Here is a 6569-nt window from a genome sequence, read left to right on the forward strand (position 1 = left end):
TATCAGAGTCAGGTTTTTAGTTCCTAAATTTTTTTTCTAGAATTAAAATTCAGTTTATGGTGGGATTTTGCATAAATGTATTGTCGATGTTGTTCATGTTGATGAATGAACAACTCAATATGTCTACCATTTTGGGAATTCGTATGATTGGGGAGCTGGGAACACAGCTGCACAAAACGAAATTCATTCATTCCCTAATATCAGGGTAAGTAGATAAATTGTTACCTTAAGGGCTGATTTTCAGGCTTGAACAATGTGGCATCACACCCTTTCTTGTTCCGAGAGGGATTTAGTCATAGTTGGACTATGACTTATTGTTCATTAGAGGGATCAGTGGTACTTAAGGAGTTAGATGTAACTATAGGGGCAAAACGATAATTTTGACTCATCTGTACTTACAAACAATGTGTGTAAGGTCATCGCATTGTTAGCTGGTTATATTTAATGGACACAGAAATATATATGTAGTGTGAAGAGTGCAACTGCCAATCTTCAGTAGAGTGACCGGTGGTTAATGGATGTTGGATAATTTAATTAAACTTAATTAAAGGAGTTTAATTAATTATCAAAGTACCATTAGAGCTTCTATCTATAGGTCCATAAGATCCCCTCTGTAGCTCAACTGGGATTATTGAGAATTAATTTTGGATTAACTTGAATTTTTCAAATTAATTGAGGGAATTAATTATGTATGACACAATTAATTTAAATTAATTATATGTGATATAGTTAATATAATGTATTTGATACATTATAATACAAAGTTTATTTTGAGAGAAATTAAATATTTGCATATGATTCAAATATTAATTGTATGGATTAGATTCATATAATTAAACTCAATATTAATGAGATTTATATTAAATACCATAAATGGTTGAGAGAATTCAAAATATAGGTTATATTGTATTTTATACAATATAAAAACTATAGGATATATGTTATAATAGATATAACATAAAGTGTATATATATATATTATATAATAAAGTTGTTATTATATAATTATATATTTTTTAATTAAATTAAAATAGTTTTAATTTAATTTGAATTTAATAAAAGGAGGGAGTTAACTCCCTCCCATAGTTTTTCTCTCTAATCATGTAACTCTCTAATCATGTACATGGGAATTGGGAATGGGAGATTAAATGAAATCTTCTTCTTCCTCTTGCTTCTCACACAGAGAAAGTCTTCGGGTTACTCACTGATTTTTATCTCTCTGTAATCTCTCTCACAAACACAGCAAAATTCCTCTCCTCTTAGAACCCCTCCCTCTCCAAAAAAATAGGAAAGCCCAGACCTCTTGCTCATTCTCAACACCTAAGGAGAATACAGAGGATTACCTCTTAGTGGTGGTTATTTTGGATTTCTGTATTTATTCTGGATCGAGAAAGAATTCGTGAACTTTTTGGCTTCAAGGGTAATTTATTCTAACCTTAATTCCTTCTTTAAAAGCATGCTGTAAAATTTTCTCCGTAATTCACATCATTTGAGATTTATGTATTTTAATTTTGTGAGATTTGAGAATTAGGACCAATTCCTGCTTCCATTATGGAACTCACAGTCCTTCGGAGCTATGTTGATTTTAAGTAGTATTAGTTAAATGTTTTATTATTCTCAAATGTGCTATATAAACTGTGATATAATCTAGGACAATTATTAAAGGTTAACAATATGAATAAAATTTTATCTCATCCTCAGTTGTTTGGTTTAGCAATAATACTTTAACATACGATCACTAGTAATTAAGAAGTTTTGTATTCAATACTATTTTCATTTGCTTTGTAATTAATATTAATATTGGTTTAGTAACCATTTGATTTTTTATTTTTAATTACTCAAAATTAAATCTACAAACATTCTTTTTACTTCTAACTTTTTTTTCTTTGTTATCTATTTTAATTTTTATCAATGCTATCCAAAGTCAAGCCAAAATTTTAAAATTAAAAAAAAAAAAAATAGACTCTATTCGATGACCATTTAGTTTTTAGTTTTTAATTTTTAAAATTAAACCTATATACACTCATTTCACCTCTAAATTTTTTGTTTTTTATCAATGTTTTCAAAACCAAGCCAAAATTTGAAAACTAAAAAAAGTAGTTTTGAAAAACATGTTTTTTCTTTTAAAATTTGGCTAAAAATTCAATTTTTATTCTTAAAAAATATGCAAACTATTATATGAAATTGAGAGGAAATAAGCTTAATTTTCAAAAGTCATAAACACAAATGAAATGGTTTCCAAATGGGGCTATAATTTTTAAATACTTGTTTTTTATTTTGAACTTTAGTTAAAAATTCAACTATTTTTGTTGAAGAAAATATGCAAATCATTATAAGAAATTGAGAGAAAAAATAGAAGCTTAGTTTTAAAAAACCAAAAACTAAAAACGAAATGGTTAAAATATAAACTTGAATTTTAAATAGATCAATCTCAAACTAGAATGATTAAAATATCGATGTAGATATAAACATTAGATTTCAATTTTACGGATACTTAAATAAGAGCCTTTTTAAAAATAAAAAATATTTACACTTTATAGTAAACATTATTTGGAACTTTTCTATTTATAAGAATTTTTCTACTCAAATATTATTATTGTTTGATATTTCTGTAAATAAATAATCAAATTGTTTTACTCCAAATTAAATTATGCATTTTGCTATTAGTTTTTATTTTTTTTTTTTTTGGTAAAGTAGTAGTCATATTCAGTTTTGAATGAATATATATGTGGGAGAGATTGTTATACATATGTGTGTAGAAAATATATTGGAGATATGGACGAATTCTTAATATCAATGTTGAACCTTCTTACCTATCGATATATTGACAAATATTCTTAATCTCTATAATGTTTAGAAATGGTTTATATATAAGGTTCAATGTCAAATACATTTTATTTAAAAATTTTCCTAAGATCGGAATCTATCCTTACTTGAAATCCATTCCATTTGGGATTGCATCCGTAAGTGTAAAAGATAATTATCGGAGAACTTTATAATTGATAAAAGCAAAATATTTATTAATATATTAAGAATCACTCCCTAATTTACTCTAACATGCGAAAGCAGATATTATTTTAGATTTAGTTTCCTAAAGATTTACCCTCTTCTCATTGCAAAATCTCAAATTTATACTTCTATGTATAACTATATTAAACAATTTTGATGAAACCAAATCAGATGTTAATTAAATCATATAAATTTTTGAATGAGTATCTTATGATAACTTATAAATGGAATACCAAATATCGAATTAATTGATACAATAAGGCATGCTTTAATTCTTGACACTAATTTTGTATCAACTTACCAAATGCCATAACTTAAGTTTTTAATTTAAAATCAAAATTTAACGAACACTATTTTACTTCGTTTTACAATTGATTTTTTCTAAAAAAAACACAACCGTGGCAATTATATTAATAGCTGCAATAATCTCAAATTAAATCGTAATTAGATTAGTTATGTATATAAATTGTCTTTTTTTTAACAATTCCTACACTTAGAGCCATTTGTTTTTTAGAATGTAGATAATCAGAATCTTAAATGCTTGAAATTACAGATATTAGGAATTATAAATGTCTGATATCTTTAGATTATCATATTTGTTTTGTAGGAACATTTTTGCAGATACCTGAAAATATTTTGATAATTGTGTTTGTTTCGTAGGATTTTTACTCAGGAATGTTTTAATGTTCCAAGAATGTCCTTACGACTATTTATTAATTTATAATTAATTTGATATAATTTGAACTTATTATAACTTATTTGTTTTTATCAATTTAAATTTCTTTTAAAATTAATACAATTTATATTATTTTTATATGTTATTTTTCTCAAGAAAATAATATATCATAATTTAATTTTTTATTAAATAAATATTCATTTAAATTTAAATTTAAATTTATTGCTAAAAAATAATTAGAATTACATATAATTAAAAATATATGATATATATGATCGATAGTATTTATTTTAATTATACAATGCAAATGAAGATGTATGTATGTATGTATGTATGTATAAAATAAAATAAAAATGAACGATAAAAATGGAAAGTGGGGATGCCCTCAACTCGAGAATCTGGAAAATCCATCTTTCAGGAGGGCATCCAAAACTCTCCAGATACCCTCCATTCGGGCATCCTAGATGCACGAAAATCTTCAGATGTCAGGGCATCTTACAATACCGCAAAACAAACGCGGTAATCCAGATACCCATTTTATGGGAATGTAGGATGCCCACGAAACAAACGGTCCATTAGAATTGTTTTTTAAATTCTTTTCAATTTAAAATCTATTTTAGGAAAACCTCCATCAAAATAACTTTAAAAATACTATATATATAAACTACTTTTTAATACCATGGCTACTTAATACCTAAAAAGATGTTTGGAATTAGTATATCAAAACCAAGTTTATACTTCCACAAATTTTAAGGAAAAAAATATGAAGGGAAAAAAGCTAGAGTACTATCGAAACTATTTTCAAAACAAAAACATTACTATTATAAATATCATAAAAATATATGTTCAATGCTTGGTGTCCTAAAAGCCATGTGTTATTTTTCATGTTGTCCATGTGGCTTGTAATAATTCATGTTTGGTGTCCAATTTCACAATACATTATCAGCACGAGCTCCTGTTGCTTCCATCGCTGAAGGTAGGTCGATTTTTTTCTCTGTATTATAATTAATAAATTAAATTTTATTTTTCATATTTAGTACATATTAAATTTGTAATATAAATATAATATTTTGTGATAGCGTTACCATACAAGCCTTACAAAATTAGAATTCGCAGCCATTGACATTAATGGCAACAATTATTTGTCATGGGTGCTCCATGCTGAAATTCACCTAGATGTTATAAACTTGGAAAAAACAATTAAAGAAATAAATACATCTAGCTAGAATAAAGCAAAAGCTATGATTTTTCTTCATCATCATCTTCACGAGGGATTAAAAATGGAGTATCTTGCAATAAAAAATGTCTTTATCTTGTGGAAAATTTGAAAGAAAAGTATGATCATCAAAAGATAGTTATTTTTCCTAAAGTCCATTATAAGTTGATGCATTTGAGGCTAAAAGATTTTAAATAAATAAATTATTACAATTCCGTATTATTTAAAATTCATTCACAATTGTTGTTATGCAGAGAAAAAATATGTTAGAGAATATGTTTTCTATATTTCATGTCTTGAATATGCTCCTGCAGCAGCAATATCCAGAGAAGATTTTAAATAATATTCTGAATTAATTTCATGTCTTCTCGTGATCAAACAAAATAACGAGTTATTGATAAAAAATCATGAATTTCGACCATCCGAAACAATACCATTCCTTGAAGTGGATGTTGTGAATTTTAATAATAATTGTGGTCGAGATCATGGTCGCGATCAAGGACGTGGCCATGGAGAGGAAAAAATAATTATTATTTTCATAGTGGTCGTTTTAATCATTCAGATTTCAAAAGAACCACACAAAATGATGATCACAAAGGAAAAGCTCCATAAGATAGGAGTTCAAAAAGTGTTGAAAATAAATGCTTCTTATATGGAATGACTGGGCATTGGTCACATACCTGTCGTACGTCAAACACTTAATTGACCTCTATCAAGCTTCCCTGAAGGAAAAAAGAGAAAAATGTGGAAGTAAATTTTGTATACCAGGATAATGATATGTTTGACCCATCCCATATGACAAATTTGGATGTGGCAGACTTATTTGAATCTCCTGAAGAGAAGATTGGCGCAGTTGATGGAACATCAAGTGTTTCATTTGATTTTGGGAATATCTAGACTTAATGTTGTTGTTTTCTTTTATCTATCTTCATGTTTTTTTTTTTAAATAACTTTTGTATATTTTAAGTGTTGTTTTTCTTATTATAATTATTTTCTTTTAATAGAGAAACATGGATCATTTTCATATATTGGGTGTTTCAAAAATGAGCAAAGAAGATCTATGTCTGGTAGACAGTGCAATTACACACACAATACTTTCAAATAAAAAATATTTTTCCAAATTGACAATGTTGAAACCAAAAGTAAATACAATATCAGGTTCTACAAACTTGATTGAAGGTTTTGGAAAAGTAAATATTATTTTTTTCTAGAGGAACAAAATTTACAATTGATAATGCATTGTTCTCTAGTCAATGAAAGATTATATTGGGAAAGTTGTCTGCTTTCTTCTAAGTTTGGAATATATACGTTGTAGTGGTTATCATATTGAGTCTGATAGTAAGAATAATGTGGAATATCTATATATTATGTCTACTGTCTCAAATGAAAAATGTATATTGAGAAAGTTGTCTACTTTATCTTCTGGATTGTATCATAATTATATACATGCAATTGAAACATATGCAACAATGAACCTGAAGTTCATGAATCCAGACATATTTACAATTTGGCATGACCGATTGGGTCATCCAAGATCTATAATGATGAGGAGAATTATTGAGAATTCAAATGGACACCAATTGAAGAACAAGAAGATTATTCAATTTAATGAATTATCATATGATTCTTGCTCTCAAAACAAATTAATAATTAGACCATCACTAGCTAA

Source organism: Benincasa hispida, chromosome 6 (assembly GCF_027475165.1).
Source record: "Benincasa hispida cultivar pf3 chromosome 6, pf3_genome.v1.1, whole genome shotgun sequence".
In the NCBI taxonomy this organism is placed as follows: Eukaryota; Viridiplantae; Streptophyta; class Magnoliopsida; order Cucurbitales; family Cucurbitaceae; genus Benincasa; species Benincasa hispida.